The sequence below is a fragment of the Lates calcarifer genome, linkage group LG10 (genome assembly GCF_001640805.2).
Source record: "Lates calcarifer isolate ASB-BC8 linkage group LG10, TLL_Latcal_v3, whole genome shotgun sequence".
Lineage (NCBI taxonomy): Eukaryota > Metazoa > Chordata > Actinopteri > Centropomidae > Lates > Lates calcarifer.
In genome coordinates, this window is record NC_066842.1 from 15,344,446 (window position 1) to 15,357,432 (window position 12,987).

A 12,987-nucleotide genomic window follows, 5' to 3' on the forward strand; every position below is an offset into this window, starting at 1 on the left:
ACATAACTGTTTTAGTGGCATCAGCCTTAAGTACAAATATGTGTGTGCTAGTGTGTGTGTGACAGTGAGAGAGAGAGTGTGATTGAGTGAGTGAGTGTGTGTTTCCATTGTATCTTCAGCCCTGTGATGTACTGTAGGAGGGGAGTTGATTGCGTAATCCTACATACCTCAAAATGGTGCTTGTCAGATGATAATCTGCCCACTCTGCAGATTACTGCTCAGATTAACACACAATGAACGCTGGGGAAGGTGTGGGAGATAACGCCTGCAAATTTGTGTCAGTGTGTATTTGTGTGTGTATTTAATGAGTGTTTATGTGTGAATATGCACCTAGGTATATGCACTTAAACATTTGTGTCATTGCACATGCGTGCAAAAAAAAAAATGTATTCGCACACTCTTGTTTGTCTTGCTGCTGTCTGTCTGTGGTATGAGGGAACACACTGACACACACACGTACACCTCCTCCTATAGCCTGGGGGGTCTAGCAGCTTATTATGAGTCCTTAGTGGGAGAGGGAGGAGAGAACAAGAGAGCGACTACTCTTAAGTGGCAGCAGACAGCAGAGACAGAGAGATTTACTTCTCTTATTCCAGCACACAGAGATTTAAAGGAGCTCAGTATGTGATTAAGAGAAACTACTTCTATAATACTATAATGCTTGAATGCCTGCTGGCAAATGTAACGATTAAGACGTGTGTGTGTGTGTGTGTGTGTGTGTGTGTGTGGTAACACTTCTTCTAAGAGGCTGAAAATAGAGAATATGAGCACAGTTGTATGTGGACGTGTAGCTGTGGTTGTTTCCATTTGATGAATGCCAAATCTCTCTCCACTCATGTCTTTTTTTTCCCAGTCTGCCCCCTGTCTGCTCCTTTGTCTCCCCATCCTCATTCCATCGGCAACCACGCTGGGAGAGAGAAAGAGTGTGTGTGCGTGCATGTGCGCGCATGTCCATTCCCATTCTGTCAGGTTTATTTCTGTTATGTTTCTTAATTAGCTAATAAAGGTCATGGCATCTCTCAGTCAGGAGGGGCCAACGCATGCAAATGAGCCAGAAGGTCAGATGGATTAGTGACCGCCTCACACTGCCCAAATATGGACACGACCGTGCTGCCATACAAATACCTGCAGCTATTAAAGTGCTGTCTCCTCACCAACACACGCCCACACACACTGAAACAAATACAGTATGGCTGGTTTACTCGACTGTGATGGTGTTTATAGACAAACAGTGTTAGTGCCAGGCCAGTGAGGTTACTGAGTACGAGCGCTAGCGAATTCTCGAGCTGTGTTTTTGGGACTGTCCTCACCAGAAAAATGTAAACATCGGTCTTTGGTTCAGATGTCAGATGCGGTGAGCAGACATTACAAAGCTTCTGAGTAATACTGAAGACTGCAGTTCACATCCGATTTCAACAGGGGTTTAACCACAATCCTTCCCTAACCTTAAAGGCCTGCCTTTACCAGGCAGAGAAGGTCTAATAATAAAAATCACTGAATTGCATTATAAGAATGGTTGAATCTAAGGTTTGTTAAGCCTGACTTATGCTACGGACTAAGATTCTGGGTATTCTAGCCTCTGCTGCTTGTTTTTTTTTTTTTTTTTTTTTTTTTTAATAATCTGAAGACCCCCAGCTGTGAGGTGCAGTTCAAAATTGCTGGAGTGCCCCTTTAATCATACAGCCCTGCTTTTAATTATGAATTAAATTCTGAATTACTCTTTTGTTTTTTTTCTTAGCGTTGTGTGTGCATATTATCATTTCATCCTGATACACAAGATAAACATGTGCTTACCGCTCTCATTTGAAAGTGTCTCTTTCAAATAGTGAAGTGCTCTCCTGATGCTCTTGTCTTTGGTGCGGTGCATGAATGCTCGTGTAGATAAGATAAGAGAAGAGGCACAGATGCTTCAGTGCTCACATGGTAGACACCATAGTGTTCCAGTGGATCTGCTACTACTCTTTAGGTCTATCACCTCTCGCAGCAGAGCTTGTCTCAGTGTCCTTTAGCCCTAAATCACCAGGCTGTCTCCATGTGTGAAAGCTCTCTCTCCCTCTCTGGGTCTATAATTCATCCTGTCTGTCTTGCTGTTCTCTCTCTCTCTCCCCCTCTCCCCACAATCTCACTCACTCTTCCTCACCCATAACTCACTTGGTCTCTTTCCATCTCTAACCTGCTCGCTCACTCCTCTTTCATAGCCATTCATGATTATATCTTTGTAACCCCTTACCTCTCTCTATCTCTTTTTTTCTTTCACCTCTCTCTCTTTCTCTTTCAAAACAATTTTCAAATCCACTTTTGACATAGCACCAATGCTTTGAGTCATAGCAGTGCCTCCCCACCTCTTGTTGTGCATCTCTCCCAAATCCCACCATTCATCTCTTTCTCTCTGGTGGGAGGTTGTCTGGCTGACTGCCTGACTTACAGCGGGTAGAGTGATGGACACGGGGTGAGACCCAGTGCATTACACTCCTCTGCAACAAAGCACAACAGAGACCAGACACTACAGTATAACGTTGCACTGAATACAAAATGACGCATGGGGGAGGATGATAGACAAAATAGAACTCAAGAGGAGAAGGCATGATAAACAACGCATCACTCTGGGGGAGCATCTTTAGTCTTTGAGCTCATTATGCTCATGAGCAAAGATAAACGCAGCCGCATATCAGCCTGAGTGGAAACTCTAATAACAGAGATGTGAATTAATGCCGAACTTTCTCACGCGTGATGAAACAGATGTGAGTAAGTACACCTACTATCTGGAGTCGCAGGCTGTTCGGCCTGCAGCATTAAAAGTGCAGCTAAGAGTGAGTCAAACTGTCAGCACCATATCTTCAGCTGAGCAGACCTTCATAGGAGATGATAGAGAGAATGGGACTCTCTTTGTTTAGCTCCATTCCTCCTCCTTCACCACCACCTCCTCATCCTCCTCCTCTCTTTCACTCAGTATTTACCCAGAATCCAACTGTTGTTTCCAACACATGCTCCAAGCCTGAGTTGCCCTAAACAAAAAAACAGTAGTTTTGCAATACTTTCTCAAGAGCAGGAACACATACATGGAATGAAAATTCCAACACTGCTCCAGGAGTGTGTTTTACAGACACTGAACAGTGCATTGAACCTTTCTCTCTTCAAAAGTCCAGTATTTTCGCCTCTCTCTCCTTGACATTAGATCTGTCTGAATATTTCAAAGACCCATCTCTTCCCTCATGTAATTTTTCTCCCTTTTTTCTTTGAATGTAGCACTTATTTCACACCCGTGACCCCCCACACACACACTGCCTTAAACCAAGAGTCAACCTTCCCCTAAAGCCCTCTCTGACTTTGTCTCTCCTCTCCCTCTCATGACTTTCCAAAATGCAAACATGTCTCCTGTCTTCTAAGCGTCTCTGTATGCCCCCAGGGGCTGTAGGATTTAAAGCCATTTTGAGAGGAGTTTAAAAAAGGTCCGATCCATAATCACCAAAAGTGCCTCCGCCATCTGCAGAATTACAATAACATGCATTTAAATGACCAAACTTAATATCTCTATCTGCTGTATATCACCGCTAGTCATGACTCATACTGCAGGCCCAGTCGAGCCGCACACTTCAGCTTCAGTTTCATGTTAACATCCTGCAGATTAAGTGGTGGGGTGACCATTGTATCGCTGCGGAGCATGTTTGCTTCTTGTTTTCCACGCAGACACAATGGAGTATAATTAGTCGATTGCTGTTTCGCACTCAGGCTTCCGCTCGCTGCTAATAAATGCTAACAACAAAGAGTCAGGCCGTATGTCATTCGCTGCATTAGCTACTGTACAGTTTTGTCAGGCAGACCGCGTGAGTACATTACATACATTAGCAGTGTTTCCATTCTCTATCAGTCCTCTGATTACAATAAATGCTCCTTCACATTGTAACGATGGGCTTTACAATAATGGGCCATAAATTAATACAGTGCTCAGCAGTAAATACTATAATGCTGTTAGTGTTTACAGTATACCCATGTATATATGGATGAATTGGTGGATAATTACCATTCACAAAGGCAGTCACTCCAAGACAACAGCCACTTACTGTCCATTTGTCACCATGCTGGGGGGGTCAGAGGGGGAAGGACTGCATTCTGATCAAGGATATCAGTGCCCCCAAACCTCATTGATTTCCACAAGGGATCAATAAGTGTATCACTAGCTGTGTCTTACCACTATTAAAATACAGCAGCAGTGGGCTGGATCTCTTTCCTTTGATCTTACAGAAAAGGAGGTGTGAAAAGCTTATTAAGGTATAATTCACTGCTCTGTCTGTGTCATTTGGGCTTTGTGTTATCACTGAGATCATTCCCACACACACACACACACACTCACACACAAGAGAGAGTAGAAACCCTGTGAGTGAGTGGCAAGCAAGCATGTACGTGTATTTGTGTAGAAGGACCGTGTGTGTGTGTGTGTGTGTGTGTGTGTGTGTTGGGGGGTACTTCCATATGAAATGTACACGAGGGTGAATCTCAGTGGTGTTAATGGCTTTTTAAATGTCAGGGAAAGTCAGGGAATGATAAAAGAGAGATCTGTTATCCACTGTCCTCATGATCACCAAGGAGCACGCTGCTGCTCTCACCTCACCAAGGAGCCTCAGTCTGTGTGTGTGTGTGTGTGTGTGTGTGTGTGTAGGAGTAGGCCAACTTCCACCCATGCTGATGTCAGCATGATTTATGCACCAATCAGATTAGCTCTGAGAGAGAGAGAATGAGAGAAAGAGAGTGGGGAGGGGGCATTAGACTGCTGGTTTATCGTCAGCAGGTCTGGTGACAATAAACCTGCAGACTTTTTCACCTTGTGTTTGGATGAATCAGAAGGAGGATCTAACAAAAATCACTTTCATTGATGCATTTGCATAAAAGGAGGGATTAAATAGATAATAATGTGTACAATAAAATATGTAAAATCACATACACATAAATCAAATTCCCACTCTTCTCCCACTGTTATGCATTTCATCTGAAAAAAACTCATCAAATGTAAAGCAAAAACTTCAATTACAAATTTTGTTAGTTTCTAATTACAAATTACATCTAATTTGATATCATATAAAACAATAACATGATGTAGATCATCATAATATAATTCTCCTTAAAGCTGACAAACAATAATCATTATTCCAGCCTACAACGCACACATAACACATCAGTCTATCTAGACTCAGCTACACATATTGTCCAGTCAGTGTTCCCACATCCAGTAACACAAAAAGAAATGTACAGTACATATAAGTAGGAAGACATCAGGTGTGAAAGTAGTGACTCTTCTGCTGTTTTGACTCTGAGACTCAGTTCACTCTGTCTCACTTTTGAAGAGACAAAATCTCCTCTGTTTTCTGTCAGCAACCCAAATCTGCCCTAAAATCCGCACTCTATAAAACAAATTGCATGTGTACCGTGTGTGTGTGTGTGTGTGTGTGTGTGTGTGTGCGTGTGTGTGCGTGTGTGTGGTTTGTGGCCAGTGCCCTGGCCTGCTCTAACAGAGGGTTGAGTGATGTCACAGCAGACTGCATTTTAATAGAGAGGGAAGCAATTAGAGAGGGGACAGGGCGAGAGGTGGAGAGATGGAGGGGCTGTCTGTGTGACACACACTACGCACGGTTCACACTCTCTCTCACACACACACACGCACACTCATTACTAAGGATGAGTTAATTAATTGCACAGTGATTCACGGTACTTGTAATTAATCTCGTAGGTATGTGAGTGTGTTTTTGAGAGGTGACTCTTCTGCCTTCCATTTATAATACCCACACGCACACTGTCGCTCATCAAGTGAACACACACATTTCTATTTTTTCAGCATTACAAACCAGACGCTTCACAAAAACTATAGTATCTTTATATTAATCAAGTTGTTGTTGTTGTTACTGGTAGTATTGGCAGTTTCAGCCTAAGGTTTATTAGGCTTTTATCCTGGTGCTTAAATTTATTTATTGCTAATTAAATTTATTGCTGTTTAACATAATTTATTGCTTTTTATCTTTTACTTCAGGTGCAGATTATATGTTTTACTGTTTGTTGAAGTCTGTAAGATGTTGAACTTCTCACTTGCCTTCACACAACCTTTTATTGTTCTGCAAAAGAAAGTAAAAATGAGTATATTTCTAAGGCTTTAAACAACAAGATATGCGTGTGCAACTTTCAGTACCCACTGGGGAGTTGTATCTTGCAGAATAGACAGTAAAACAGTGGGAACTCACATTATGCAGGTAAATAAATGACAGAGATGAAGGTATGAGGTCATCAAGCTTTTTCAGTGGTGTGTATTTTGGCTTTGTGTTTTTTATTTGGTTAAAAGGCTTTTCACCCTAAACAGCCCCAATTAGGGAGAGAGACAGAGAGAAAATGTCGCGGTGTAATGTTCAGTTACATCATGTCCCAGCTGGCATAGCTTTTTATTCCTCCTCAAAGCTCTTAGCACATTCCTTTCTTCTTCTTCTTTTTTTTTTATTTGGATTGGTCCAGTTGAAAAATTATGCGTATTAATCTTGGCCTCCTCTACCCATGATCCTTTGCATTTATCAGCATGAGCTGGAGTGGTGGAGCAATCACATTTAGAAATTAAACAAATAAAAAAGTTGAAGATAGCTGAGTGAGTGATGAGGCTGGCCAATTGGTAGCAGCATAAATCTCCGCCTGTCGCCACCCCACCTCTGCCTACACACATTCGGATATTGTTATGATTTTACCGTGTTTGCATATATGAGCCTAATTTATTAGAATCAAACACCATCAGGCTTATTTACAAGCACATTCTGGTCTGCTGCCAATAAGCCCATTAAGTGCATTGTTGGAGAGTGGTTATATGATCAAATACACAATAGTAATTGTGTGTGGAGAGAGGCCGGAACGTTTCTCGATGAGGTGATTATCTGCGTGCAGGTTATTGTGCTATTTCAGCATGACATGTAAATCTGCATCACACAGTCAATCACAGCTTGAGTCTGCTGTCAGCAAAGTGATGTGTGAAAATGCTGATGACACCACTAAAATATGTTGGTGAAAAGAAACTGATGCCAGAAAAAGTGAGAAATATCTGTATTTGTGTTTGAGAGAAGGAAATAAAAAAGACAATGCTTTTTTTAAGAGCACACAATCTTATTAGCTCTAAATGGTTCCAATCAGAGACAGGTGAGGACATTAAACACTTTTTCTCACCTTCCCTCCAGCTCTGCCCCCCTATCTGTCTTTTCTTCCATCTCCTGCCTTGCTTTCTTTGCCCTCCCTTTAAAGTTGCTCAAGTTTGTGCGCCACATGTATTTGTAGCTGTATGAGTGTATTGTAAGTAAGGCTGAGTATCTAATCACAAAACTTTTTCAGTACCAACCATAAATGTATTCAAAGCACCAAGCATCAAAAGCTGTGACGTACCAAAAGTGGGCATCAAATGTCTGATCTGAGTCATAGCCTTGTTTATTTGTTCTTTGATCCTAAAGTTGACTCAAATCAAAAATGTAGACTTTTTATTTATGACAATGTCTTGCTATCTACAACTACTTGTGTTTAGACAAAGTTTAACAATAGAGAAGTTTGGCTTCGATTGATAAAATAAAAACAATAAAAAAAAACATACTCAACAAAATGTTTCACTATCTGAACCAAATGTTTTGCATCATATCAGCACTAGTATTGAACATTTTCAACTATACCCAGCCCTAGTTGTATGGACAGCCATCTGGCTAGCAGCCATGTAAACACAATACACACACACACAGTGCTTCATGCAGTCATACTTCTCAGTTGTGCTAGAATATTTTATTCTTCACTGTGCCCTCAATTCAGATTTGCGGTCTACAAGGAATCATACAGACATACCCTTGGTCACACACACACACACACGCACGCAGAGACTGACAAAAAAAAGAGACAGAGAGAGCAGGGGTCTGGGGCTAAGTAAGCGGTACACCAGGTTATGCGTCATTTACCACGGCTCAATAACAACCTTTCTCTCCGCCCGACACACCTGGTCACACAAAATGACACTCGCTGTCCTCTAAGAACACACACACACACATACACACACACACATACACACACACACACACACACACACAAACACACACACACACGTAGACCATATCTCCTTTCACCCTATGGTGGCCTTAACCAGACACATTACATCCCCACTCTACTATCTGCTTGTGACAGATGTATTTATGTAATGGTTTTGATAGGTATTGATTCACACGGCGGAGCCAGTTAAGAAACAGAGAAAAATGAGATTTCAAAATCAACATGGCTGAGGGGGGTGTTTGGTGGAGATGATGCCTAACAAGACAGACGAGAGACGCGGGGAGAAAAAGGTGAGGGAGGAAAAAGACAAACAGTGAAGTCAGTGGTGACACCAGACCCTTTAGAGGAAGAAGCTCAGCTCACTCACAAAAAAAAAGGAAGAAAAAAAAAAGAGATGGGACAAACTGAAAATATGTGTGAACTCTGTGCGAGTGTGTGAGTGTGTTTGGACTGGCATGATCACATGTATGTGTGTGTGTGTGACCTTGGCTTGGCCCAGTGGTAAAGTGGGGCGTCAAGAGAGTCAGTGTGTGAGCAGCCAAGCGTTCTCCCTCAGATTAGCAGGCTTTATTACTGCCACCAACCACTGGCCTGACAAATCCTCTTATTTCATTTTACCTTCCTTTACCTCTGCCTTGCTCTTTCTCTTTTCCTCACTCTTTTATTTCCCTAAAACCTCCCTCCCCCTCTTTCCTCCCGACTCTGCAGTAGCTTTCCGTGCTTCACCTTGTGCCCTGCCTGGCTCGCTGTCAGCCCCCCCCCCTTCCCTCCAACCTCACGGTGTAACAGCCCTATTTTCTGTTTCCTCAGTGTTTTCTCCTCATTGTCTTTCCATCTTCTATACAGCTCTGCTCGCACCTATACAGCTCTTTTCCTACCTTCCTCCACTCCACCTCCTGCTCCGCTCCTCCCTCTCTCTATCTCTCCCCTCTCTCCCTCCCTCTCTATAGTGTGATGAATCTGTGGACAGGGGCTAATAATTGTACTTCAGCCCAAGTGCTCATTTTTCTTTGTGTTTGAAAGCTGTGACAGGCAGGAGCTCCTTTTTTTTCCCTCTACCCCCCGTCCCTCCTCTCCTCCTCTCTCCCTCCCTCTCTCTCTTTTCTTTCTATCTTCACACAATGGGTGAGTAAAATAACTCAGGGTTTACAAGGTCATGCTGTCTAGCGGTGAGGACACGCTGGGGATTTGGGGCTGGAAGGATTTCCTCAAAGGTGCCGTGTTGCGGCTTCAATAAAAACAGAGAAAGTTATAGATTGCACAAGCAGATCTACAGGGGGAAATAAGTACATTTGATAGTGAACAGGCTCACTGAATCACAGCTATCTGGATCCAAATGTTATCAATGCTGCCTCTAAGATTTCCTTTATAAAAGAGCACACAAAAAGACTGAAGTGGAGAGAAACGTCTACTTTGTTGCATGTGCCAACAACTCCAGCATCTTCATGCCGCACAACTTTAATCATTTGCAAAGAGAAAACTATTTAAAATGCTACACTTCCTGCCATATAGAACATTCACAGCTTATTTGCAGAGTGGGTCTGAGCAGTGTGTTGTTTTAATAGTGTGCCAAACAGTAAAGGATGTCTATTTTAGTGCTACTGGTTCGTTACATCTCATAGAGACGTGCATCTGGCACAGTGAGATGGGGCAGCCTCTCTGCACTGTTTGCCTCTAAATACACTCACACGCGCGTACACACAGGGGTGTGTGAGAGAGAGATATAGTGTATATATAGTGGTTTGTCATCCTGCAAGTGAATTAAAATTAGATCTTTAAAAATCTGAAAAATATGACTTATAGAATAAAGAGTTTTTATTTTGACAAGCAGATTTTTATATTAAAATGTACTAATTAAGTCCAAAGGAGTCTGGGGGAATGATCAGCTAGTTTTTCTTTTGTCTACAATTATTAAAAGTATATAATCACAGGCTCCATCCAAAAAACAAATGCAAGTCTGCAAGCAAAGCACATGTGCAGATATTGAAAGGAAATAATATTTTCATCGACTCCACAGTAGTACTTAATGAAAATTGATCAACAGTTTTAATCACAATGTCATCTTCAAAAGGGGGGAGATGGAAAGAGAGCAGTGGGGGGAGGGAGGAGAACAGGAAGCAAGACTTTATTGCCTGCTGTAGTTAGATGGTAAATTTCCTCCTGGCAGATATTTATTGAGTTAGTTGAGTCTAGAGAGAGCTTTAACATTGATTGTGATCATTAAATATATCCGCTCGAAATGGCAACATGGCATTCCCTCAGTCAATGGAGCCAATAGGAGCAGAACAAAGGCATAATCAAATCAATCCTCTCATAATTATTCTTTGAGAGGTGAAATTAATCACAAGAAGAAATAAAAACAATAATGGAAAATGAAATGGTCAGTCGTAAACAATTACTGCCCAAATTGAAATAAACTCAGTGAAGGGAGAAAATCAACTATAAATCCAACTAATTAAAATAACATTTAAATGTATCTTGGTTATTTGGTTTACACCATCTTTTGGTTATTATATTGTCTTGTTCTGTTATTATAAGAGAGAGATAAAGATAGACATGAGAGACAGAGACATGAGTGTGTGTGTGTGTGTGGTGTGTGTGTGGTGGTGTGGTGTGTGTGTGTGTGTGTGTGTGTACGAGGCCGTAAACTGCGGGGGTCAAAGGATCAAGGTCCTCCTCTTGTGAGAGCCGTTCCTCGCTCTCCTCCCTGCTCGCTGAGAGGAAGTGTAGCTCATTGATTAGCTATCAGATGATTCCGATACGGCCTGATCGATAGGACTTTGTATGAAAGCCAGGCAGGACCCTCCCTCTTCACTCAGGCATACACACACACACATATCCATGGATTGGCCATTGCAGCGTCCAGCCACGCAGATGTCTGGTTGTTTGTTGTTCTCCTGTAGATTCTCCTTTGTGTCTTGAGTCTGCCCCTCTAATCGAAGGCTTCCTCAAACGCTCTGTCTGTTTTCTATAGCTCCATTTTCATAGAGTTGTCATTGATGAGCTTAACCTGTGAGCTTAGTTTTGCTGCTCTGAATTCACTTCTCCATTAATTTTGGTGAGTACTGTCTGTGTAAAAGCGCTTGCAATTTTATTCTGACTTCAGCTACTAGTGATGTGTAGAGTGAGCAGGCAATAGTTTGAAGAACTTGTAGCTGTACTGAGAGGAAAGCTTTATGTATTTCAGCATTATCATCAGTGTCCTAATATACATTAAATTGTTGGCATTATTCTTGTGCTTATTTTATTCCCAGATTGAGACTTGGGTGGAGGTGAGGGAACAAACATAAGAGAAGTCTCAGTTGTGGAATTACTCTTTAGGATTACCACAGAAGCAGGTTGTCAGACTATAAAATGTAACCATCTTTACAGGTCATCTGCTCTAGAATCACTTTGAATGAGATTATATTTACAGTAGAAGAAGTGTGAGACACTATGCAGGAGTCAGACCTAAGTTTTGAGACCAGATGAGGCAGGAAATTCTCTTTACATTGTTCCAGCAGTGGCCAAATATGAAGTCTACAGAGCAGCTGTCTCTCAGGAGGTAGAGCAGGCTGTCCACTAATTGCAGGGCTGGCAGTTCGATCCTTAGGCTCCTCCTGTCCAAATGCTGAAGTGTCCTTGGGCAAGACACCGAACATCAAGTTGATCCCAATAGGCAAACCAGGGCCTTGCATGGCAGCTCCACTGCCATCAGTGTGTATGTGTGTGTGTCCATTTAGGTAAAAAAAATAATAATATATAAGTGCAGTCAATTTACCAAAGGGGAAAAAACAAAATACAGCAAGACAGGCAGGAAACTAAACAACCAACTGACTGGGAAATATATCTGTTCAAAGCTGAACCAAGTAGACACCAGAGAAAGAGACTTGTGTAAAGGCTCAGGTCTGGTAGACTAAAAACATACCCATGGTGAAAATATGCTCTATAATTGATTAACAAGCAGACAAATTCTCATGGGTGGCAGATTTTCCTGTGGATAGTTCACCAGGGATAGAAATATGGAATACTGCGTGAATGTGCTAGAGCCTGATCAGCACCACGAACAGCGACAGGGGAAACCCGCTGTTATCGTTAATATAACAGTGTAACAAAGGTGTAACTACTGTATCACTGTTTAGTCCTATAGTTATACAGAAATTCCTCTGTATGTATTAGATGAATGTAGTTTTTTTCAGGGGTCACTACAATATCCTGTGCATCAACACAGATGTTATTCAGGCTGTTTTTTATCACTGAATGTGTTGATCCAGAGGGGCGAGACGTTCCGGGCAGTTTTATAAAATGCTTCTCTTGTTTTTTCACTCGATTCCTCGGTGTGTACACGTGAGACACTGACTGTTCTCGCCGAGCGTGTGTGCGTATATGTGTGTATCTCTGTTCCAGGTATGTCCTACGCTGTGAAAGGACAGTGATAAGACACCTGTACTCTGGGTACAGTACAGATTATAACAGGGCGGGACACCGGTATCAGTTTCTGCACAGGCCACGGTTGTGTAAAGGCACATGTTTCCGACTGAATGTGTGTGTGTGTGTGTGTGTCTGCATGTCTGCACAGGAAGGACAGAAAAAAACACAGGCAGAAAAAAGAGACAGTATAAGAAATGAGACAGTATAAGGTGAGAAATAGACATCAAAAAGATGAGTCACAAATTGTGGTATAACTCAGACACTGAGTTTGTGTGTGGGCCAAATAGAAGAACAGAATCATTGTGCTGCTTTTCCAATTGGAGGAGTGACACCATCAGGCAGCTGAAGGTCCATGTGTGAGAGTGCAGGTCATCTGTGGGATCAGCTGGGTGATCTGTCCAGTTGCACACAGAACCTGAATGCTTTCTGCTGTGACTCAGACATGAAGCAAAGAGAGAAATGCTAATGTTTTATTAAATGTGTCATCAAACACACTAGTGTACATGCTTTAATACACTCAGAATACATTTTTCCTCT

The 12,987-nt window shown here is 42.1% G+C and overlaps 1 protein-coding gene across 1 annotated transcript in view; it reads left to right on the top strand.

Moving 5' to 3' along the window:
* The window catches only part of LOC108875373 (transcription factor Maf), a 43,604-nt gene that overhangs the window by 30,272 nt on the left and 345 nt on the right, over window positions 1–12,987 (top strand). The window lies entirely within an intron of this gene.